The sequence below is a fragment of the Pongo pygmaeus genome, chromosome 4, assembly GCF_028885625.2.
Source record: "Pongo pygmaeus isolate AG05252 chromosome 4, NHGRI_mPonPyg2-v2.0_pri, whole genome shotgun sequence".
Classification (NCBI taxonomy): domain Eukaryota; kingdom Metazoa; phylum Chordata; class Mammalia; order Primates; family Hominidae; genus Pongo; species Pongo pygmaeus.
In genome coordinates, this window is record NC_072377.2 from 52,242,863 (window position 1) to 52,269,094 (window position 26,232).

A 26,232-nucleotide genomic window follows, 5' to 3' on the forward strand; every position below is an offset into this window, starting at 1 on the left:
AAGTGGATATTTGGAGCGCTTTGAGGCCTATGCTGGGAAATGAAATCTCTTCACCTAAAAACTAGACAGAAGCATTCTGAGAAACTTCTGTGTGATGAGTGCATTCAACTCACAGACTTGAACGTTCCCTTTGATAGAACAGTTTTGAAACACTCCTTTTGTAGAATCTGCAAGTGTTTATTCAGAGCACCTTGAGGCCTCTGCTGGAAAAGGAAATATCTTCACATAAAAACTGAACAGAAGCATTCTGAGAAACTTCTTTGTTTTGAGTGCATTCAACTCACAGACTTGAACTTACCTACAGAAAGAGCAGTTTTGAAACACTCTTTTGGTAAAATCTGCAAGTGGTTATTTGGAGCACTTCGAGGCCTGTGCTGGGATATGGAATATCTTCACCTAAAAACTACAGAGAAGCATTCTTAGAAAGTTCTTCATGATGCATTCATTTAACTCACAGAGTGGAACCTTCCTTTTGATAGAACAGATTTGAAACACTCTTTTTGTAGAATCTGCAAGAAGATATTTGGAGTGTTTTGAGGCTTATGCTGGAAATGGAAATATCGTCACATAAAAACTAGACAGAAGCATTCTCAGAAACTTCTGTGTGATGAGTGCATTCAACTCACAGACTTGAACGTTCCTCTCAAAAGAGTAGTTTTGAAACACTCCTTTTGTAGAATCTGCAAGTGTTTATTTGGAGCGCTTTGAGGCCTATGTTGCGAAAAGAAATATCTTCACATAAAAACTGGACAGAAGCATTCTCAGAAACTTCTTTGTGATGAGTGCATTCTACTCACAGTGTTGAAGCTTGCTTTTGATAGAGCAGTTTTGAAACACTCTTTTGGTAGAATCTGCAAGTGGATATTTGGAGCGCTTTGAGGCCTATGCTGGAAAAGGAAATGTCTTCACATAAAAACTAGACAGAAGCATTCCAGGAAACTTCTGTATGATAAGTGCATTCAACTCACAGACTTGAACGTTCCTTTTGATAGAACTCTTTTGAAACACTCCTTTTGTAGAATTTGCAAGTGTTTATTTGGAGCGCTTTGAGGCCTCAGCTGGAAAAGGAAATATCTTCACGTAAGAACTAGACAGAAGCATTCTCAGAAACTTCTTTCCGATGAGTGCATTCAACACACAGACTTGAACCTTGCTTTTGAAAGAGCAGCTTTGAAACACTCTTTTCGTAGAATCTGCAAGTGGATATTTGGAGCGCTTTGAGGCCTATGCTGGGAAATGAAATCTCTTCACCTAAAAACTAGACAGAAGCATTCTGAGAAACTTCTGTGTGATGAGTGCATTCAACTCACAGACTTGAACGTTCCCTTTGATAGAACAGTTTTGAAACACTCCTTTTGTAGAATCTGCAAGTGTTTATTCGGAGCACCTTGAGGCCTATGTTGGAAAAGGAAATATCTTCACATAAAAACTAGAGAGAAGGATTCTCAGAAACTTCTTTGTGATGAGTTCATTCAACTCACAGTGTTGAACCTACCAATTGATAGAGAAGTTTGGAAACACTCTTTTTGTAGAATCTGCAAGGGGATATTTGGAGCCGTTTGAGGCCTATGCTGGAAAAGGAAATATCTTCACATAAAAACTGAACAGAAGCATTCTCAGAAACTTCTTTGTGTTGAGTGCATTCAACTCGCAGACTTGAACTGACCTATAGAAAGAGCAGTTTTGAAACACTCCTTTTGTAGAATCTGCAAGTGTTTATTTGGAGCACTTTGAGGCCTATGTTGGAAAAGGAAAGATCTTCATATAGAAACTAGACGGAAGCATTCTCAGAAACTTCTTTGTGATGAGTGCATTCAACTCACAGAATTGAAGCATCCTTTCGAAAGAGCAGTTTGGAAACACTCTTCTTATAGTATCTGTAAGTGGATATTTAGAGCGCTTTGTGGCCTATGCTGGGAAATGAAATCACTTCACCTAAAAACTAGACGGAAGCATTCTGAGAATCTTCTTTGCGATGAGTGCATTCAACTCACAGACTTCAACGTTCCTTTTGATGGAACAGTTTTGAAACACTCCTTTTGTAGAATCTGCAAGTGTTTATTCGGAACACCTTGAGGCCTATGTCGGAAAAGGAAATATCTTCACATAAAAACTAGAGAGAAGGATTCTCAGAAACTTCTTTGTGATGAGTTCATTCAACTCACAGAGTTGAACCTACCAATTGATAGAGAAGTTTGGAAACACTCTTTTTGTAGAATCTGCAAGTGGATATTTGGAGCCGTTTGAGGCCTATGCTGGAAAAGGAAATATCTTCACATAAAAACTGAACAGAAGCATTCTCAGAAACTTCTTTGTGTTGAGTGCATTCAACTCACAGACTTGAACTTACCTATAGAAAGAGCAGTTTTGAAACACTCTTTTGGTAAAATCTGCAAGTGGTTATTTGGAGCACTTCGAGGCCTGTGCTGGGATATGGAATATCTTCACCTAAAAACTACAGAGAAGCATTCTCAGAAAGTTCTTCATGATGCATTCATTCAACTCACAGAGTTGAACCTTCCTTTTGATAGAAGAGTTTTGAAACACTCTTTTTGTAGAATCTGCAAGAGGATATTGGGAGCGTTTTGAGGCCTATGCTGGAAAAGGAAATATCTTCACATAAAAACTAGACAGAAGCATTCTCAGAAACTTCTGTGTGATGAGTGCATTCAACTCACAGACTTGAACGTTCCTCTCGAAAGAGCAGTTTTGAAACACTCCTTTTGTAGAATCTGCAAGTGTTTATTTGGAGCGCTTTGAGGCCTATGTTGGAAAAGGAAATATCTTCACATAAAAACTAGACAGAAGCATTCTCAGAAACATCTTTGTGATGAGTGCACTCTACTCACAGTGTTGCAGCTTGCTTTTATAGAGCAGTTTTGAAACACTCTTTTGGTAGAATCTGCAAGTGGATACTTGGAGCGCTTTGAGGCCTATGCTGGAAAAGGAAATGTCTTCACATAAAAACTAGACAGAAGCATTCCAGGAAACTTCTGTATGATAAGTGCATTCAACTCACAGACTTGAACGTTCCTTTTGATAGAACTCTTTTGAAACACTCCTTTTGTAGAATTTGCAAGTGTTTATTGGGAGCGCTTTGAGGCCTCAGCTGGAAAAGGAAATATCTTCACGTAAGAACTAGACAGAAGCATTCTCAGAAACTTCTTTCTGATGAGTGCATTCAACACACAGACTTGAACCTTGCTTTTGAAAGAGCAGCTTTGAAACACTCTTTTCGTAGAATCTGCAAGTGGATATTTGGAGCGCTTTGAGGCCTATGCTGGGAAATGAAATCTCTTCACCTAAAAACTAGACAGAAGCATTCTGAGAAACTTCTGTGTGATGAGTGCATTCAACTCACAGACTTGAACGTTCCCTTTGATAGAACAGTTTTGAAACACTCCTTTTGTAGAATCTGCAAGTGTTTATTCGGAGCACCTTGAGGCCTATGCTGGAAAAGGAAATATCTTCACATAAAAACTGAACAGAAGCATTCTGAGAAACTTCTTTGTGTTGAGTGCATTCAACTCACAGACTTGAACTTACCTACAGAAAGAGCAGTTTTGAAACACTCTTTTGGTAAAATCTGCAAGTGGTTATTTGGAGCACTTCGAGGCCTGTGCTGGGATATGGAATATCTTCACCTAAAAACTACAGAGAAGCATTCTTAGAAAGTTCTTCATGATGCATTCATTTAACTCACAGAGTGGAACCTTCCTTTTGATAGAACAGATTTGAAACACTCTTTTTGTAGAATCTGCAAGAGGATATTTGGAGTGTTTTGAGGCCTATGCTGGAAATGGAAATATCGTCACATAAAAACTAGACAGAAGCATTCTCAGAAACTTCTGTGTGATGAGTGCATTCAACTCACAGACCTGAACGTTCCTCTCAAAAGAGCAGTTTTGAAACACTCCTTTTGTAGAATCTGCAAGTGTTTATTTGGAGCTCTTTGAGGCCTATGTTGGAAAAAGAAATATCTTCACATAAAAACTGGACAGAAGCATTCTCAGAAACTTCTTTGTGATGAGTGCATTCTACTCACAGTGTTGAAGCTTGCTTTTGATAGAGCAGTTTTGAAACACTCTTTTGGTAGAATCTGCAAGTGGATATTTGGAGCGCTTTGAGGCCTATGCTGGAAAAGGAAATGTCTTCACATAAAAACTAGACAGAAGCATTCCAGGAAACTTCTGTATGATAAGTGCATTCAACTCACAGACTTGAACGTTCCTTTTGATAGAACTCTTTTGAAACACGCCTTTTGTAGAATTTGCAAGTGTTTATTTGGAGCGCTTTGAGGCCTCAGCTGGAAAAGGAAATATCTTCACGTAAGAACTAGACAGAAGCATTCTCAGAAACTTCTTTCCGATGAGTGCATTCAACACACAGACTTGAACCTTGCTTTTGAAAGAGCAGCTTTGAAACACTCTTTTCGTAGAATCTGCAAGTGGATATTTGGAGCGCTTTGAGGCCTATGCTGGGAAATGAAATCTCTTCACCTAAAAACTAGACAGAAGCATTCTGAGAAACTTCTGTGTGATGAGTGCATTCAACTCACAGACTTGAACGCTCCCTTTGATAGAACAGTTTTGAAACACTCCTTTTGTAGAATCTGCAAGTGTTTATTCAGAGCACCTTGAGGCCTCTGCTGGAAAAGGAAATATCTTCACATAAAAACTGAATAGAAGCATTCTCAGAAACTTCTTTGTGTTGAGTGCATTCAACTCACAGACTTGAACTTACCTACAGAAAGAGCAGTTTTGAAACACTCTTTTGGTAAAATCTGCAAGTGGTTATTTGGAGCACTTCGAGGCCTGTGCTGGGATATGGAATATCTTCACCTAAAAACTACAGAGAAGCATTCTTAGAAAGTTCTTCATGATGCATTCATTTAACTCACAGAGTGGAACCTTCCTTTTGATAGAACAGATTTGAAACACTCTTTTTGTAGAATCTGCAAGAAGATATTTGGAGTGTTTTGAGGCCTATGCTGGAAATGGAAATACCTTCACATAAAAACTAGACAGAAGCATTCTCAGAAACTTCTGTGTGATGAGTGCATTCAACTCACAGACTTGAACGTTCCTCTGAAAAGAGCAGTTTTGAAACACTCCTTTTGTAGAATCTGCAAGTGTTTATTTGGAGCTCTTTGAGGCCTATGTTGGAAAAAGAAATATCTTCACATAAAAACTGGACAGAAGCATTCTCAGAAACTTCTTTGTGATGAGTGCATTCTACTCACAGTGTTGAAGCTTGCTTTTGATAGAGCAGTTTTGAAACACTCTTTTGGTAGAATCTGCAAGTGGATATTTGGAGCGCTTTGAGGCCTATGCTGGAAAAGGAAATGTCTTCACATAAAAACTAGACAGAAGCATTCCAGGAAACTTCTGTATGATAAGTGCATTCAACTCACAGACTTGAACGTTCCTTTTGATAGAACTCTTTTGAAACACTCCTTTTGTAGAATTTGCAAGTGTTTATTGGGAGCGCTTTGAGGCCTCAGCTGGAAAAGGAAATATCTTCACGTAAGAACTAGACAGAAGCATTCTCAGAAACTTCTTTCCAATGAGTGCATTCAACACACAGACTTGAACCTTGCTTTTGAAAGAGCAGCTTTGAAACACTCTTTTCGTAGAATCTGCAAGTGGATATTTGGAGCGCTTTGAGGCCTATGCTGGGAAATGAAATCTCTTCACCTAAAAACTAGACAGAAGCATTCTGAGAAACTTCTGTGTGATGAGTGCATTCAACTCACAGACTTGAACGTTCCCTTTGATAGAACAGTTTTGAAACACTCCTTTTGTAGAATCTGCAAGTGTTTATTCGGAGCACCTTGAGGCCTATGTTGGAAAAGGAAATATCTTCACATAAAAACTAGAGAGAAGGATTCTCAGAAACTTCTTTGTGATGAGTTCACTCAACTCACAGTGTTGAACCTACCAATTGATAGAGAAGTTTGGAAACACTCTTTTTGTAGAATCTGCAAGGGGATATTTGGAGCCGTTTGAGGCCTATGCTGGAAAAGGAAATATCTTCACATAAAAACTGAACAGAAGCATTCTCAGAAACTTCTTTGTGTTGAGTGCATTCAACTCACAGACTTGAACTTACCTATAGAAAGAGCAGTTTTGAAACACTCCTTTTGTAGAATCTGCAAGTGTTTATTTGGAGCACTTTGAGGCCTATGTTGGAAAAGGAAAGATCTTCATATAGAAACTAGACGGAAGCATTCTCAGAAACTTCTTTGTGATGAGTGCATTCAACTCACAGAATTGAAGCTTCCTTTCGAAAGAGCAGTTTGGAAACACTCTTCTTATAGAATCTGCAAGTTGATATTTGGAGCGCTTTGTGGCCTATGCTGGGAAATGAAATCTCTTCACCTAAAAACTAGACGGAAGCATTCTGAGAATCTTCTTTGTGATGAGTGCATTCAACTCACAGACTTCAACGTTCCTTTTGATAGAACAGTTTTGAAACACTCCTTTTGTAGAATCTGCAAGTGTTCATTCGGAGCACCTTGAGGCCTATGTTGGAAAAGGAAATATCTTCACATAAAAACTAGAGAGAAGGATTCTCAGAAACTTCTTTGTGATGAGTTCATTCAACTCACAGAGTTGAACCTACCAATTGATAGAGAAGTTTGGAAACACTCTTTTTGTAGAATCTGCAAGGGGATATTTGGAGCCGTTTGAGTCCTATGCTGGAAAAGGAAATATCTTCAAATAAAAACTGAACAGAAGCATTCTCAGAAACTTCTTTGTGTTGAGTGCATTCAACTCACAGACTTGAACTTACCTATAGAAAGAGCAGTTTTGAAACACTCTTTTGGTAAAATCTGCAAGTGGTTATTTGGAGCACTTCGAGGCCTGTGCTGGGATATGGAATATCCTCACCTAAAAACTACAGAGAAGCATTCTCAGAAAGTTCTTCAGGATGCATTCATTCAACTCACAGAGTTGAACCTTCCTTTTGATAGAAGAGTTTTGAAACTCTCTTTTTGTAGAATCTGCAAGAGGATATTTGGAGCGTTTTGAGGCCTATGCTGGAAAAGGAAATATCTTCACATAAAAACTAGACAGAAGCATTCTCAGAAACTTCTGTGTGATGAGTGCATTCAACTCACAGACTTGAACGTTCCTCTCGAAAGAGCAGTTTTGAAACACTCCTTTTGTAGAATCTGCAAGTGTTTATTTGGAGCGCTTTGAGGCCTATGTTGGAAAAGGAAATATCTTCACATAAAAACTAGACAGAAGCATTCTCAGAAACTTCTTTGTGATGAGTGCACTCTACTCACAGTGTTGCAGCTTGCTTTTATAGAGCAGTTTTGAAACACTCTTTTGGTAGAATCTGCAAGTGGATACTTGGAGCGCTTTGAGGCCTATGCTGGAAAAGGAAATGTCTTCACATAAAAACTAGACAGAAGCATTCCAGGAAACTTCTGTATGATAAGTGCATTCAACTCACAGACTTGAACGTTCCTTTTGATAGAACTCTTTTGAAACACTCCTTTTGTAGAATTTGCAAGTGTTTATTGGGAGCGCTTTGAGGCCTCAGCTGGAAAAGGAAATATCTTCACGTAAGAACTAGACAGAAGCATTCTCAGAAACTTCTTTCTGATGAGTGCATTCAACACACAGACTTGAACCTTGCTTTTGAAAGAGCAGCTTTGAAACACTCTTTTCGTAGAATCTGCAAGTGGATATTTGGAGCGCTTTGAGGCCTATGCTGGGAAATGAAATCTCTTCACCTAAAAACTAGACAGAAGCATTCTGAGAAACTTCTGTGTGATGAGTGCATTCAACTCACAGACTTGAACGTTCCCTTTGATAGAACAGTTTTGAAACACTCCTTTTGTAGAATCTGCAAGTGTTTATTCGGAGCACCTTGAGGCCTATGCTGGAAAAGGAAATATCTTCACATAAAAACTGAACAGAAGCATTCTGAGAAACTTCTTTGTGTTGAGTGCATTCAACTCACAGACTTGAACTTACCTACAGAAAGAGCAGTTTTGAAACACTCTTTTGGTAAAATCTGCAAGTGGTTATTTGGAGCACTTCGAGGCCTGTGCTGGGATATGGAATATCTTCACCTAAAAACTACAGAGAAGCATTCTTAGAAAGTTCTTCATGATGCATTCATTTAACTCACAGAGTGGAACCTTCCTTTTGATAGAACAGATTTGAAACACTCTTTTTGTAGAATCTGCAAGAGGATATTTGGAGTGTTTTGAGGCCTATGCTGGAAATGGAAATATCGTCACATAAAAACTAGACAGAAGCATTCTCAGAAACTTCTGTGTGATGAGTGCATTCAACTCACAGACCTGAACGTTCCTCTCAGAAGAGCAGTTTTGAAACACTCCTTTTGTAGAATCTGCAAGTGTTTATTTGGAGCTCTTTGAGGCCTATGTTGGAAAAAGAAATATCTTCACATAAAAACTGGACAGAAGCATTCTCAGAAACTTCTTTGTGATGAGTGCATTCTACTCACAGTGTTGAAGCTTGCTTTTGATAGAGCAGTTTTGAAACACTCTTTTGGTAGAATCTGCAAGTGGATATTTGGAGCGCTTTGAGGCCTATGCTGGAAAAGGAAATGTCTTCACATAAAAACTAGACAGAAGCATTCCAGGAAACTTCTGTATGATAAGTGCATTCAACTCACAGACTTGAACGTTCCTTTTGATAGAACTCCTTTGAAACACTCCTTTTGTAGAATTTGCAAGTGTTTATTTGGAGCGCTTTGAGGCCTCAGCTGGAAAAGGAAATATCTTCACGTAAGAACTAGACAGAAGCATTCTCAGAAACTTCTTTCCAATGAGTGCATTCAACACACAGACTTGAACCTTGCTTTTGAAAGAGCAGCTTTGAAACACTCTTTTCGTAGAGTCTGCAAGTGGATATTTGGAGCGTTTTGAGGCCTATGCTGGAAAAGGAAATATCTTCACCTAAAAACTAGACAGAAGCATTCTCAGAAACTTCTGTGTGATGAGTGCATTCAACTCACAGACTTGAACGTTCCATTTGATAGAACAGTTTTGAAACACTCCTTTTGAAGAATCTGCAAGTGTTTATTCGGAGCACCTTGAGGCCTATGCTGGAATAGGAAATATCTTCACATAAAAACTGAACAGAAGCATTCTGAGAAACTTCTTTGTGTTGAGTGCATTCAACTCACAGAATTGAAGCTTCCTTTCGAAAGAGCAGTTTGGAAACACTCTTCTTATAGAATCTGTAAGTGGATATTTGGAGCGCTTTGTGGCCTATGCTGGGAAATGAAATCACTTCACCTAAAAACTAGACGGAAGCATTCTGAAAATCTTCTTTGCGATGAGTGCATTCAACTCACAGACTTCAACGTTCCTTTTGATAGAACAGTTTTGAAACACTCCTTTTGTAGAATCTGCAAGTGTTTATTCGGAGCACCTTGAGGCCTATGTCGGAAAAGGAAATATCTTCACATAAAAACTAGAGAGAAGGATTCTCAGAAACTTCTTTGTGATGAGTTCATTCAACTCACAGAGTTGAACCTACCAATTGATAGAGAAGTTTGGAAACACTCTTTTTGTAGAATCTGCAAGTGGATATTTGGAGCCGTTTGAGGCCTATGCTGGAAAAGGAAATATCTTCACATAAAAACTGAACAGAAGCATTCTCAGAAACTTCTTTGTGTTGAGTGCATTCAACTCACAGACTTGAACTTACCTATAGAAAGAGCAGTTTTGAAACACTCTTTTGGTAAAATCTGCAAGTGGTTATTTGGAGCACTTCGAGGCCTGTGCTGGGATATGGAATATCTTCACCTAAAAACTACAGAGAAGCATTCTCAGAAAGTTCTTCAGGATGCATTCATTCAACTCACAGAGTTGAACCTTCCTTTTGATAGAAGAGTTTTGAAACACTCTTTTTGTAGAATCTGCAAGAGGATATTTGGAGCGTTTTGAGGCCTATGCTGGAAAAGGAAATATCTTCACATAAGAACTAGACAGAAGCATTCTGAGAAACTTCTTTGTGTAGAGTGCATTCAACTCACAGACTTGAACGTTCCTCTCGAAAGAGCAGTTTTGAAACACTCTTTTGGTAAAATCTGCAAGTGGTTATTTGGAGCACTTCGAGGCCTGTGCTGTGATATGGAATATCTTCACCTAAAAACTACAGAGAAGCATTCTTAGAAAGTTCTTCATGATGCATTCATTTAACTCACAGAGTGGAACCTTCCTTTTGATAGAACAGATTTGAAACACTCTTTTTGTAGAATCTGCAAGAAGATAGTTGGAGTGTTTTGAGGCCTATGCTGGAAATGGAAATATCTTCACATAAAAACTAGACAGAAGCATTCTCAGAAACTTCTGTGTGATGAGTGCATTCAACTCACAGACTTGAACGTTCCTCTCAAAAGAGCAGTTTTGAAACACTCCTTTTGTAGTATCTGCAAGTGTTTATTTGGAGCGCTTTGAGGCCTATGTTGGCAAAAGAAATATCTTCACATAAAAACTGGACAGAAGCATTCTCAGAAACTTCTTTGTGATGAGTGCATTCTACTCACAGTGTTGAAGCTTGCTTTTGATAGAGCAGTTTTGAAACACTCTTTTGGTAGAATCTGCAAGTGGATATTTGGAGCGCTTTGAGGCCTATGCTGGAAAAGGAAATGTCTTCACATAAAAACTAGACAGAAGCATTCCAGGAAACTTCTGTATGATAAGTGCATTCAACTCACAGACTTGAACGTTCCTTTTGATAGAACTCTTTTGAAACACTCCTTTTGTAGAATTTGCAAGTGTTTATTTGGAGCGCTTTGAGGCCTCAGCTGGAAAAGGAAATATCTTCACGTAAGAACTAGACAGAAGCATTCTCAGAAAGTTCTTTCCAATGAGTGCATTCAACACACAGACTTGAACCTTGCTTTTGAAAGAGCAGCTTTGAAACACTCTTTTCGTAGAATCTGCAAGTGGATATTTGGAGCGCTTTGAGGCCTATGCTGGGAAATGAAATCTCTTCACCTAAAAACTAGACAGAAGCATTCTGAGAAACTTCTGTGTGATGAGTGCATTCAACTCACAGACTTGAACGTTCCCTTTGATAGAACAGTTTTGAAACACTCCTTTTGTAGAATCTGCAAGTGTTTATTCGGAGCACCTTGAGGCCTATGTTGGAAAAGGAAATATCTTCACATAAAAACTAGAGAGAAGGATTCTCAGAAACTTCTTTGTGATGAGTTCATTCAACTCACAGAGTTGAACCTACCAATTAATAGAGAAGTTTGGAAACACTCTTTTTGTAGAATCTGCAAGGGGATATTTGGAGCCGTTTGAGGCCTATGCTGGAAAAGGAAATATCTTCACATAAAAACTGAACAGAAGCATTCTCAGAAACTTCTTTGTGTTGAGTGCATTCAACTCGCAGATTTGAACTAACCTATAGAAAGAGCAGTTTTGAAACACTCCTTTTGTAGAATCTGCAAGTGTTTATTTGGAGCACTTTGAGGCCTATGTTGGAAAAGGAAAGATCTTCATATAGAAACTAGACGGAAGCATTCTCAGAAACTTCTTTGTGATGAGTGCATTCAACACACAGACTTGAACCTTGCTTTTGAAAGAGCAGCTTTGAAACACTCTTTTCGTAGAATCTGCAAGTGGATATTTGGATCGCTTTGAGGCCTATGTTGGAAAAGGACATATCTTCACATCAAAAGTAGACAGACGCATTCTCAGAAACTTCTTTGTGATGAGTGCATTGAACTCCCAGAGTTGAACCTACCTATTGATAGAGAAGTTTTGCAACACCCTTTTTGTAGAATCTGCAAGTGAATATTTGGCGCGATTTGAGGCCTAGGCTGGAAATGGAAATATCTTCACATGAAAACTAGACAGATGAATTCTCAGAAACGTCTTTGTGATGAGTGCATTCAACTCACAGACTTGAAGCTTCCTTTTGAAAGAGCAGTTTCGAAACACTCTTTTTGTAGAATCTGCAAGTGGATATTTGGAGCGCTTTGAGGGCTATGCTGGAAAAGTTAATATCTTCACCTGAAAACTAGACAGAAACATACTCAGAAACTTCTTTGTGATGTGTGCATTGAACTCACAGAGTTGAACCTTTCTTTTGATACAGAAGTTTTGAAACACTCTTTTCGTAGAATCTTCAAGTGGATGTATGGAGTGCTTTGAGGCCTACGCTGGAAAAGGAAATGTCTTCACGTAGAAACTAGACAAAAGCATTCTCAGAAAGTTCCCTGTGCTTTGTGCATTCAACTCACAGAGCTGAACATTCCCTTTGATAGAGCAGTTTTGAAACACTCTTTTTGTAGAATCTGCAAGTGGATATTTGGAGCGCTTTGAGGTCTATGCTGCCAAAGGAAATATCATTGCACCAAAAGTAGACGGAAGCGTTCTCAGAAACTTCTTTGTGATGAGTGCATTCAACTCGCAGGGTTGAACCTTCCTGTCGATAGAGCAGTTTTGAAACACTGTTTTTGTAGAATCCGCAAGTGGGCATTTGGAGCTTTTTGAGGCTTATGCTGGAAAAGGAAATATCTTCATCTACAAACTAGACAGAAGCATTCTCAGAAACTTCTTTGTCATGTGGGGATTGAACTCACAGAGTTGAACACTCCTTTTCATAGAGCAGTTTTGCAACACTCTTTTTGTGGAAAGTGCAAGTGGCTATTTGGTGCGATGGCGGCATCTAGTGGATAAGGAAATACATTCAGATGAAAACAAGATACAACCATTCTCAGAAACTTCTTTGGGATGACTGCATTCTACTCACAGAGTTGAACCTTCCTTTTGATAGAACACTTTTGAAACACTCTTTTTGTGGAATCTGCAAGTGGCTGTTTGGAGCGCTTTGAGGCCTATGCTGGAAAAGGAAATATCTTCACATAAAACCTAGACAGAAGTATTCCCAGAAAGTTTTTCCGATGTGCGCATTCAACTCACCGAGTTGAACCTTCCTTTAGATAGAGCAGTTTTGAAACACTCTTTTTGTAGTATCTGCGAGTGGATATTTGGAGTGCTTTGAGTGCTACACTGCAAAAGCAAATATCTTCACTTAGAATCTAGACAGAAGAATTCTCAGAGACTTCCCTGTGCTTTGTGCATTCAACTCACAGAGTTGAACCTTCCTTTCGATGGAACAGTTTGGAAACACTCTCGTGGTAGAATCTGCAAGTCGATATTTGGAACGTTTGGAGGCCTATCCTGGGAAAGGAAATATCTTCCCATCAAAACTAGATAGAAGCATTCTCAGAAACTTCTTTGTGATGTGCGCATTCAAGTCACAGAGTTGAAGCTTCCTTTTGATATAGCAGTTTAGAACCACTCTTTTAGTAGAATCTGCAAGTGGATGTTTGGAGAGCTAAGAGGCCAACACTGGAAAAGGAAATATCTTCACGTAAAAACTAGACGGAAGCATTCTCAGAAACTTCAATGGGCTTTACGCGTTCAACTCACAGAGTGCAATGTTCCTTTTGATAGCACAGTTCTAAAACACTGTTTTTGTAGAATTGGCTAGAGGATGTTTGGAGCGATGTGAGGCCTTTGCTGGGAAAGGAAATAACTTCACATAAAACCTAGACAGAAGCATTCTCAGAAACTCCTTTGTGATGTGTGCATTCAAATCACAGACTTGAACCTTCGTTTTGAAAGAGCAGTTTTGAAACACTCTTTTTGTAGAATCTGCAAGTGGATATTTGGAGCGCTTTGAGGCCTATGCTGGAAAATGAAATATCTTCACCTAAAAACTAGACGGAAGCATTCTCAGAAACTCCTTTGTGATGAGTGCATTCGACTCACAGAGTTGAAGCTTCCTTTTGATAGAGCAGTTTTGAAACACTCTTTCAGCAGCATCTGAAAGTGGATATTTGGAGCCCTTTGAGGCCAACGCTGGAAAACGAAATATCATCCCATAAACACTCGACAGAAGCATTCTCTGAAACTTCTTTGTGATGAGTGCATTCAACTCACAGACTCGACCGTTTCTTTTGATAGAACAGTTTTGAAACACTCCTTTTGTAGAATCTGCAAGTGTTTATTTGGAGCGCTTTGAGGCCTATGTTGGAAAAGGACATATCTTCACATCAAAAGTAGACAGACGCATTCTCAGAAACTTCTTTGTGATGAGTGCATTGAACTCCCAGAGTTGAACCTACCTATTGATAGAGAAGTTTTGCAACACCCTTTTTGTAGAATCTGCAAGTGAATATTTGGCGCGATTTGAGGCCTAGGCTGGAAATGGAAATATCTTCACATGAAAACTAGACAGATGAATTCTCAGAAACGTCTTTGTGATGAGTGCATTCAACTCACAGACTGGAAGCTTCCTTTTGAAAGAGCAGTTTCGAAACACTCTTTTTGTAGAATCTGCAAGTGGATATTTGGAGCGCTTTGAGGGCTATGCTGGAAAAGTTAATATCTTCACCTGAAAACTAGACAGAAACATACTCAGAAACTTCTCTGTGATGTGTGCATTGAACTCACAGAGTTGAACCTTTCTTTTGATACGGAAGTTTCGAAACAATCTTTTCGTAGAATCTTCAAGTGGATGTATGGAGTGCTTTGAGGCCTACGCTGGAAAAGGAAATGTCTTCACGTAGAAACTAGACAAAAGCATTCTCAGAAAGTTCCCTGTGCTTTGTGCATTCAACTCACAGAGTTGAACATTCCCTTTGATAGAGCAGTTTTGAAACACTCTTTTTGTAGAATCTGCAAGTGGATATTTGGAGCGCTTTGAGGCCTGTGCTGCCAAAGGAAATATCATTGCACCAAAAGTAGACGGAAGCGTTCTCAGAAACTTCTTTGTGATGAGTGCATTCAACTCGCAGGGTTGAACCTTCCTGTCGATAGGCCAGTTTTGAAACACTGTTTTTGTAGAATCCGCAAGTGGGCATTTGGAGCTTTTTGAGGCTTATGCTGGAAAAGGAAATATCTTCATCTACAAACTAGACAGAAGCATTCTCAGAAACTTCTTTGTCATGTGGGGATTGAACTCACAGAGTTGAACACTCCTTTTCATAGAGCAGTTTTGCAACACTCTTTTTGTGGAAAGTGCAAGTGGATATTTGGTGCGATGGCGGCATCTAGTGGATAAGGAAATACATTCAGATGAAAACAAGATACAACCATTCTCAGAAACTTCTTTGGGGTGACTGCATTCTACTCACAGAGTTGAACTTTCCTTTTGATAGAACACTTTTGAAACACTCTTTTTGTGGAATCTGCAAGTGGCTGTTTGGAGCGCTTTGAGGCCTACGCTGGAAAAGGAAATATCTTCACATAAAACCTAGACAGAAGTATTCCCAGAAAGTTTTTCTGATGTGCGCATTCAACTCACCGAGTTGAACCTTCCTTTAGATAGAGCAGTTTTGAAACACTCTTTTTGTAGTATCTGCGAGTGGATATTTGGAGTGCTTTGAGTGCTACACTGCAAAAGCAAATATCTTCACTTAGAATCTAGACAGAAGAATTCTCAGAGACTTCCCTGTGCTTTGTGCATTCAACTCACAGAGTTGAACCTTCCTTTCGATGGAACAGTTTGGAAACACTCTCGTGGTAGAATCTGCAAGTCGATATTTGGAACGTTTGGAGGCCTGTCCTGGGAAAGGAAATATCTTCCCATCAAAACTAGATAGAAGCATTCTCAGAAACATCTTTGTGATGTGCGCATTCAAGTCACAGAGTTGAAGCTTCCTTTTGATATAGCAGTTTTGAACCACTCTTTTAGTAGAATCTGCAAGTGGATGTTTGGAGAGCTAAGAGGTCAACACTGGAAAAGGAAATATCTTCACGTAAAAACTAGACGGAAGCCTTCTCAGAAACTTCAATGGGCTTTATGCGTTCAACTCACAGAGTGCAATGTTCCTTTTGATAGCGCAGTTTCAAAACACTGTTTTTGTAGAATTTGCTAGAGGATGTTTGGAGCGATGTGAGGCCTTTGCTGGGAAAGGAAATATCTTCACATAAAACCTAGACAGAAGCATTCTCAGAAACTTCTTTGTGATGAGTGCACTCTACTCACAGTGTTGCAGCTTGCTTTTGATAGAGCAGTTTTGAAACACTCTTTTGGTAGAATCTGCAAGTGGATACTTGGAGCGCTTTGAGGCCTATGCTGGAAAAGGAAATGTCTTCACATAAAAACTAGACAGAAGCATTCCAGGAAACTTCTGTATGATAAGTGCATTCAACTCACAGACTTGAACGTTCCTTTTGATAGAACTCTTTTGAAACACTCCTTTTGTAGAATTTGCAAGTGTTTATTGGGAGCGCTTTGAGGCCTCAGCTGGAAAAGGAAATATCTTCACGTAAGAACTAGACAGAAGCATTCTCAGAAACTTCTTTCTGATGAGTGCATTCAACACACAGACTTGAACCTTGCTTTTGAAAGAGCAGCTTTGAAACACTCTTTTCGTAGAATCTGCAAGTGGATATTTGGAGCGCTTTGAGGCCTCTGCTGGGAAATGAAATCTCTTCACCTAAAAACTAGACAGATGCATTCTGAGAAAGTTCTGTGTGATGAGTGCATTCAACTCACAGACTTGAACGTTCCCTTTGATAGAACAGTTTTGAAACACTCCTTTTGTAGAATCTGCAAGTGTTTATTCGGAGCACCTTGAGGCCTATGCTGGAAAAGGAAATATCTTCACATAAAAACTGAACAGAAGCATTCTGAGAAACTTCTTTGTGTTGAGTGCATTCAACTCACAGACTTGAACTTACCTACAGAAAGAGCAGTTTTGAAACACTCTTTTGGTAAAATCTGCAAGTGGTTATTTGGAGCACTTCGAGGCCTGTGCTGGGATATGGAATATCTTCACCTAAAAACTACAGAGAAGCATTCTTAGAAAGTTCTTCATGATGCATTCATTTAACTCACAGAGTGGAACCTTCCTTTTGATAGAACAGATTTGAAACACTCTTTTTGTAGAATCTGCAAGAAGATATTTGGAGTGTTTTGAGGCCTATGCTGGAAATGGAAATATCGTCACATAAAAACTAGACAGAAGCATTCTCAGAAACTTCTGTGTGATGAGTTCACTCAACTCACAGTGTTGAACCTACCAATTGATAGAGAAGTTTGGAAACACTCTTTTTGTTGAATCTGCAAGGGGATATTTGGAGCCGTTTGAGGCCTATGCTGGAAAAGGAAATATCTTCACATAAAAACTGAACAGAAGCATTCTAAGAAACTTCTTTGTGTTGAGTGCATTCAACTCACAGACTTGAACTTACCTATAGAAAGAGCAGTTTTGAAACACTCCTTTTGTAGAATCTGCAAGTGTTTATTTGGAGCACTTTGAGGCCTATGTTGGAAAAGGAAAGATCTTCATATAGAAACTAGACGGAAGCATTCTCAGAAACTTCTTTGTGATGAGTGCATTCAACTCACAGAATTGAAGCTTCCTTTCGAAAGAGCAGTTTGGAAACACTCTTCTTATAGAATCTGCAAGTTGATATTTGGAGCGCTTTGTGGCCTATGCTGGGAAATGAAATCTCTTCACCTAAAAACTAGACGGAAGCATTCTGAGAATCTTCTTTGTGATGAGTGCATTCAACTCACAGACTTCAACGTTCCTTTTGATAGAACAGTTTTGAAACACTCCTTTTGTAGAATCTGCAAGTGTTCATTCGGAACACCTTGAGGCCTATGTTGGAAAAGGAAATATCTTCACATAAAAACTAGAGAGAAGGATTCTCAGAAACTTCTTTGTGATGAGTTCATTCAACTCACAGAGTTGAACCTACCAATTGATAGAGAAGTTTGGAAACACTCTTTTTGTAGAATCTGCAAGGGGATATTTGGAGCCGTTTGAGGCCTATGCTGGAAAAGGAAATATCTTCACATAAAAACTGAACAGAAGCATTCTCAGAAACTTCTTTGTGTTGAGTGCATTCAACTCACAGACTTGAACTTACCTATAGAAAGAGCAGTTTTGAAACACTCTTTTGGTAAAATCTGCAAGTGGTTATTTGGAGCACTTCGAGGCCTGTGCTGGGATATGGAATATCCTCACCTAAAAACTACAGAGAAGCATTCTCAGAAAGTTCTTCAGGATGCATTCATTCAACTCACAGAGTTGAACCTTCCTTTTGATAGAAGAGTTTTGAAACTCTCTTTTTGTAGAATCTGCAAGAGGATATTTGGAGCGTTTTGAGGCCTATGCTGGAAAAGGAAATATCTTCACATAAAAACTAGACAGAAGCATTCTCAGAAACTTCTGTGTGATGAGTGCATTCAACTCACAGACTTGAACGTTCCTCTCGAAAGAGCAGTTTTGAAACACTCCTTTTGTAGAATCTGCAAGTGTTTATTTGGAGCGCTTTGAGGCCTATGTTGGAAAAGGAAATATCTTCACATAAAAACTAGACAGAAGCATTCTCAGAAACTTCTTTGTGATGAGTGCACTCTACTCACAGTGTTGCAGCTTGCTTTTGATAGAGCAGTTTTGAAACACTCTTTTGGTAGAATCTGCAAGTGGATACTTGGAGCGCTTTGAGGCCTATGCTGGAAAAGGAAATGTCTTCACATAAAAACTAGACAGAAGCATTCCAGGAAACTTCTGTCTGATAAGTGCATTCAACTCACAGACTTGAACGTTCCTTTTGATAGAACTCTTTTGAAACACTCCTTTTGTAGAATTTGCAAGTGTTTATTGGGAGCGCTTTGAGGCCTCAGCTGGAAAAGGAAATATCTTCACGTAAGAACTAGACAGAAGCATTCTCAGAAACTTCTTTCTGATGAGTGCATTCAACACACAGACTTGAACCTTGCTTTTGAAAGAGCAGCTTTGAAACACTCTTTTCGTAGGATCTGCAAGTGGATATTTGGAGCGCTTTGAGGCCTATGCTGGGAAATGAAATCTCTTCACCTAAAAACTAGACAGAAGCATTCTGAGAAACTTCTGTGTGATGAGTGCATTCAACTCACAGACTTGAACGTTCCCTTTGATAGAACAGTTTTGAAACACTCCTTTTGTAGAATCTGCAAGTGTTTATTCAGAGCACCTTGAGGCCTCTGCTGGAAAAGGAAATATCTTCACATAAAAACTGAACAGAAGCATTCTGAGAAACTTCTTTGTGTTGAGTGCATTCAACTCACAGACTTGAACTTACCTACAGAAAGAGCAGTTTTGAAACACTCTTTTGGTAAAATCTGCAAGTGGTTACTTGGAGCACTTCGAGGCCTGTGCTGGGATATGGAATATCTTCACCTAAAAACTACAGAGAAGCATTCTTAGAAAGTTCTTCATGATGCATTCATTTAACTCACAGAGTGGAACCTTCCTTTTGATAGAACAGATTTGAAACACTCTTTTTGTAGAATCTGCAAGAGGATATTTGGAGTGTTTTGAGGCCTATGCTGGAAATGGAAATATCGTCACATAAAAACTAGACAGAAGCATTCTCAGAAACTTCTGTGTGATGAGTGCATTCAACTCACAGACCTGAACGTTCCTCTCAAAAGAGCAGTTTTGAAACACTCCTTTTGTAGAATCTGCAAGTGTTTATTTGGAGCTCTTTGAGGCCTATGTTGGAAAAAGAAATATCTTCACATAAAAACTGGACAGAAGCATTCTCAGAAACTACTTTGTGATGAGTGCATTCTACTCACAGTGTTGAAGCTTGCTTTTGATAGAGCAGTTTTGAAACACTCTTTTGGTAGAATCTGCAAGTGGATATTTGGAGCGCTTTGAGGCCTATGCTGGAAAAGGAAATGTCTTCACATAAAAACTAGACAGAAGCATTCCAGGAAACTTCTGTATGATAAGTGCATTCAACTCACAGACTTGAACGTTCCTTTTGATAGAACTCTTTTGAAACACTCCTTTTGTAGAATTTGCAAGTGTTTATTTGGAGCGCTTTGAGGCCTCAGCTGGAAAAGGAAATATCTTCACGTAAGAACTAGACAGAAGCATTCTCAGAAACTTCTTTCCGATGAGTGCATTCAACACACAGACTTGAACCTTGCTTTTGAAAGAGCAGCTTTGAAACACTCTTTTCGTAGAATCTGCAAGTGGATATTTGGAGCGCTTTGAGGCCTATGCTGGGAAATGAAATCTCTTCACCTAAAAACTAGACAGAAGCATTCTGAGAAACTTCTGTGTGATGAGTGCATTCCACTCACAGACTTGAACGTTCCATTTGATAGAACAGTTTTGAAACACTCCTTTTGAAGAATCTGCAAGTGTTTATTCGGAGCACATTGAGGCCTATGCTGGAATAGGAAATATCTTCACATAAAAACTGAACAGAAGCATTCTGAGAAACTTCTTTGTGTTGAGTGCATTCAACTCACAGACTTGAACTTACCCACAGAAAGAGCAGTTTTGAAACACTCTTTCGGTAAAATCTGCAAGTGGTTATTTGGAGCACTTCGAGGCCTGTGCTGGTATATGGAATATCTTCACCTAAAAACTACAGAGAAGCATTCCTAGAAAGTTCTTCATGATGCATTCATTTAACTCACAGAGTGGAACCTTCCTTTTGATAGAACAGATTTGAAACACTCTTTTTGTAGAATCTGCAAGAGGATATTTGGAGTGTTTTGAGGCCAATGCTGGAAATGGAAATATCGTCACATAAAAACTAGACAGAAGCATTCTCAGAAACTTCTGTGTGATGAGTGCATTCAACTCACAGACTTGAACGTTCCTCTCAAAAGAGTAGTTTTGAAACACTCCTTTTGTAGAATCTGCAAGTGTTTATTTGGAGCGCTTTGAGGCCTATGTTGGGAAAACAAATATCTTCACATAAAAACTGGACAGAAGCATTCTCAGAAACTTCTTTGTGATGAGTGCATTCTACTCACAGTGTTGAAGCTTGCTTTTGATAGAGCAGTTTTGAAACACTCTTTTGGTAGAATCTGCAAGTGGATACTTGGAGCGCTTTGAGGCCTATGCTGGAAAAGGAAATGTCTTCACATAAAAACTAGACAGAAGCATTCCAGGAAACTTCTGTATGATAAGTGCATTCAACTCACAGACTTGAACGTTCCTTTTGATAGAACTCTTTTGAAACACTCCTTTTGTAGAATTTGCAAGTGTTTATTGGGAGCGCTTTGAGGCCTCAGCTGGAAAAGGAAATATCTTCACGTAAGAACTAGACAGAAGCATTCTCAGAAACTTCTTTCCGATGAGTGCATTCAACACACAGACTTGAACCTTGCTTTTGAAAGAGCAGCTTTGAAACACTCTTTTCGTAGAATCTGCAAGTGGATATTTGTAGCGCTTTGAGGGCTATGCTGGGAAATGAAATCTCTTCACCTAAAAAGTAGACAGAAGCATTCTGAGAAACTTCTGTGTGATGAGTGCATTCAACTCACAGACTTGAACGTTCCCTTTGATAGAACAGTTTTGAAACACTCCTTTTGTAGAATCTGCAAGTGTTTATTCGGAGCACCTTGAGGCCTATGTTGGAAAAGGAAATATCTTCACATAAAAACTAGAGAGAAGGATTCTCAGAAACTTCTTTGTGATGAGTTCATTCAACTCACAGTGTTGAACCTACCAATTGATAGAGAAGTTTGGAAACACTCTTTTTGTAGAATATGCAAGGGGATATTTGGAGCCGTTGGAGGCCTATGCTGGAAAAGGAAATATCTTCACATAAAAACTGAACAGAAGCATTCTCAGAAACTTCTTTGTGTTGAGTGCATTCAACTCACAGACTTGAACTTACCTATAGAAAGAGCAGTTTTGAAACACTCTTTTGGGAAAATCTGCAAGTGGTTATTTGGAGCACTTCGAGGCCTGTGCTGGGATATGGATTACCTTCACCTAAAAACTACAGAGAAGCATTCTCAGAAAGTTCTTCAGGATGCATTCATTCAACTCACAGAGTTGAACCTTCCTTTTGATAGAAGAGTTTTGAAACACTCTTTTTGTAGAATCTGCAAGAGGATATTTGGAGCCTTTTGAGGCCTATGCTGGAAAAGGAAATATCTTCACATAAAAACTAGACAGAAGCATTCTCATAAACTTCTGTGTGATGAGTGCATTCAACTCACAGACTTGAACGTTCCTCTCGAAAGAGCAGTTTTGAAACACTCCTTTTGTAGAATCTGCAAGTGTTTATTTGGAGCGCTTTGAGGCCTATGTTGGAAAAGGAAATATCTTCACATAAAAACTAGACAGAAGCATTCTCAGAAACTTCTTTCGATGAGTGCACTCTACTCACAGTGTTGAAGCTTGCTTTTGATAGAGCAGTTTTGAAACACTCTTTTGGTAGAATCTGCAAGTGGATACTTGGAGCGCTTTGAGGCCTATGCTGGAAAAGGAAATGTCTTCACATAAAAACTAGACAGAAGCATTCCAGGAAACTTCTGTATGATAAGTGCATTCAACTCACAGACTTGAACGTTCCTTTTGATAGAACTCTTTTGAAACACTCCTTTTGTAGAATTTGCAAGTGTTTATTGGGAGCGCTTTGAGGCCTCAGCTGGAAAAGGAAATATCTTCACGTAAGAACTAGACAGAAGCATTCTCAGAAACTTCTTTCTGATGAGTGCATTCAACACACAGACTTGAACCTTGCTTTTGAAAGAGCAGCTTTGAAACACTCTTTTCGTAGAATCTGCAAGTGGATATTTGGAGCGCTTTGAAGCCTATGCTGGGAAACGAAATCTCTTCACCTAAAAACTAGACAGAAGCATTCTGAGAAACTTCTGCGTGATGAGTGCATTCAACTCACAGACTTGAACGTTCCCTTTGATAGAACAGTTTTGAAACACTCCTTTTGTAGAATCTGCAAGTGTTTATTCAGAGCACCTTGAGGCCTCTGCTGGAAAAGGAAATATCTTCACATAAAAACTGAACAGAAGCATTCTGAGAAACTTCTTTGTGTTGAGTGCATTCAACTCAAAGACTTGAACTTACCTACAGAAAGAGCAGTTTTGAAACACTCTTTTGGTAAAATCTGCAAGTGGTTATTTGGAGCACTTCGAGGCCTGTGCTGGGATATGGAATATCCTCACCTAAAAACTACAGAGAAGCATTCTCAGAAAGTTCTTCAGGATGCATTCATTCAACTCACAGAGTTGAACCTTCCTTTTGATAGAAGAGTTTTGAAACACTCTTTTTGTAGAATCTGCAAGAGGATATTTGGAGCGTTTTGAGGCCTATGCTGGAAAAGGAAATATCTTCACATAAAAACTAGACAGAAGCATTCTCAGAAACTTCTGTGTGATGAGTGCATTCAACTCACAGACTTGAACGTTCCTCTTGAAAGAGCAGTTTTGAAACACTCCTTTTGTAGAATCTGCAAGTGTTTATTTGGAGCGCTTTGAGGCCTATGTTGGAAAAGGAAATATCTTCACATAAAAACTAGACAGAAGCATTCTCAGAAACTTCTTTGTGATGAGTGCACTCTACTCACAGTGTTGCAGCTTGCTTTTGATAGAGCAGTTTTGAAACACTCTTTTGGTAGAATCTGCAAGTGGATACTTGGAGCGCTTTGAGGCCTATGCTGGAAAAGGAAATGTCTTCACATAAAAACTAGACAGAAGCATTCCAGGAAACTTCTGTATGATAAGTGCATTCAACTCACAGACTTGAACGTTCCTTTTGATAGAACTCTTTTGAAACACTCCTTTTGTAGAATTTGCAAGTTTTTATTGGGAGCGCTTTGAGGCCTCAGCCTGAAAAGGAAATATCTTCACGTAAGAACTAGACAGAAGCATTCTCAGAAACTTCTTTCCGATGAGTGCATTCAACACACAGACTTGAACCTTGCTTTTGAAAGAGCAGCTTTGAAACACTCTTTTCGTAGAATCTGCAAGTGGATATTTGGAGCGCTTTGAGGCCTATGCTGGGAAATGAAATCTCTTCACCTAAAAACTAGACAGAAGCATTCTGAGAAACTTCTGTGTGATGAGTGCATTCAACTCACAGACTTGAACGTTCCCTTTGATAGAACAGTTTTGAAACACTCCTTTTGTAGAATCTGCAAGTGTTTATTCGGAGCACCTTGAGGCCTATGCTGGAAAAGGAAATATCTTCACATAAAAACTGAACAGAAGCATTCTGAGAAACTTCTTTGTGTTGAGTGCATTCAACTCACAGACTTGAACTTACCTACAGAAAGAGCAGTTTTGAAACACTCTTTTGGTAAAATCTGCAAGTGGTTATTTGGAGCACTTCGAGGCCTGTGCTGGGATATGGAATATCTTCACCTAAAAACTACAGAGAAGCATTCTTAGAAAGTTCTTCATGATGCATTCATTTAACTCACAGAGTGGAACCTTCCTTTTGATAGAACAGATTTGAAACACTCTTTTTGTAGAATCTGCAAGAGGATATTTGGAGTGTTTTGAGGCCTATGCTGGAAATGGAAATATCGTCACATAAAAACTAGACAGAAGCATTCTCAGAAACTTCTGTGTGATGAGTGCATTCAACTCACAGACTTGAACGTTCCTCTCAAAAGAGCAGTTTTGAAACACTCCTTTTGTAGAATCTGCAAGTGTTTATTTGGAGCTCTTTGAGGCCTATGTTGGAAAAAGAAATATCTTCACATAAAAACTGGACAGAAGCATTCTCAGAAACTTCTTTGTGATGAGTGCATTCTACTCACAGTGTTGAAGCTTGCTTTTGATAGAGCAGTTTTGAAACACTCTTTTGGTAGAATCTGCAAGTGGATATTTGGAGCGCTTTGAGGCCTATGCTGGAAAAGGAAATGTCTTCACAGAAAAACTAGACAGAAGCATTCCAGGAAACTTCTGTATGATAAGTGCATTCAACTCACAGACTTGAACGTTCCTTTTGATAGAACTCTTTTGAAACACTCCTTTTGTAGAATTTGCAAGTGTTTATTTGGAGCGCTTTGAGGCCTCAGCTGGAAAAGGAAATATCTTCACGTAAGAAGTAGACAGAAGCATTCTCAGAAACTTCTTTCCGATGAGTGCATTCAACACACAGACTTGAAACTTGCTTTTGAAAGAGCAGCTTTGAAACACTCTTTTCGTAGAATCTGCAAGTGGATATTTGGAGCGCTTTGAGGCCTATGCTGGGAAATGAAATCTCTTCACCTAAAAACTAGACAGAAGCATTCTGAGAAACTTCTGAGTGATGAGTGCATTCAACTCACAGACTTGAACGTTCCCTTTGATAGAACAGTTTTGAAACACTCCTTTTGTAGAATCTGCAAGTGTTTATTCGGAGCACCTTGAGGCCTATGTTGGAAAAGGAAATATCTTCACATAAAAACTAGAGAGAAGGATTCTCAGAAACTTCTTTGTGATGAGTTCATTCAACTCACAGTGTTGAACCTACCAATTGATAGAGTAGTTTGGAAACACTCTTTTTGTAGAATCTGCAAGGGGATATTTGGAGCCGTTTGAGGCCTATGCTGGAAAAGGAAATATCTTCACATAAAAACTGAACAGAAGCATTCTCAGAAACTTCTTTGTGTTGAGTGCATTCAACTCGCAGACATGAACTTACCTATAGAAAGAGCAGTTATGAAACACTCCTTTTGTAGAATCTGCAAGTGTTTATTTGGAGCACTTTGAGGCCTATGTTGGAAAAGGAAAGATCTTCATATAGAAACTAGACGGAAGCATTCTCAGAAACTTCTTTGTGATGAGTGCATTCAACTCACAGAATTGAAGCTTCCTTTCGAAAGAGCAGTTTGGAAACACTCTTCTTATAGAATCTGCAAGTGGATATTTGGAGCGCTTTGTGGCCTATGCTGGGAAATGAAATCCCTTCACCTAAAAACTAGACGGAAGCATTCTGAGAATCTTCTTTGTGATGAGTGCATTCAACTCACAGACTTGAACGTTCCTCTTGAAAGAGCAGTTTTGAAACACTCCTTTTGTAGAATCTGCAAGTGTTTATTTGGAGCGCTTTGAGGCCTATGTTGGAAAAGGAAATATCTTCACATAAAAACTAGACAGAAGCATTCTCAGAAACTTCTTTGTGATGAGTGCACTCTACTCACAGTGTTGCAGCTTGCTTTTGATAGAGCAGTTTTGAAACACTCTTTTGGTAGAATCTGCAAGTGGATACTTGGAGCGCTTTGAGGCCTATGCTGGAAAAGGAAATGTCTTCACATAAAAACTAGACAGAAGCATTCCAGGAAACTTCTGTATGATAAGTGCATTCAACTCACAGACTTGAACGTTCCTTTTGATAGAACTCTTTTGAAACACTCCTTTTGTAGAATTTGCAAGTGTTTATTGGGAGCGCTTTGAGGCCTCAGCTGGAAAAGGAAATATCTTCACGTAAGAACTAGACAGAAGCATT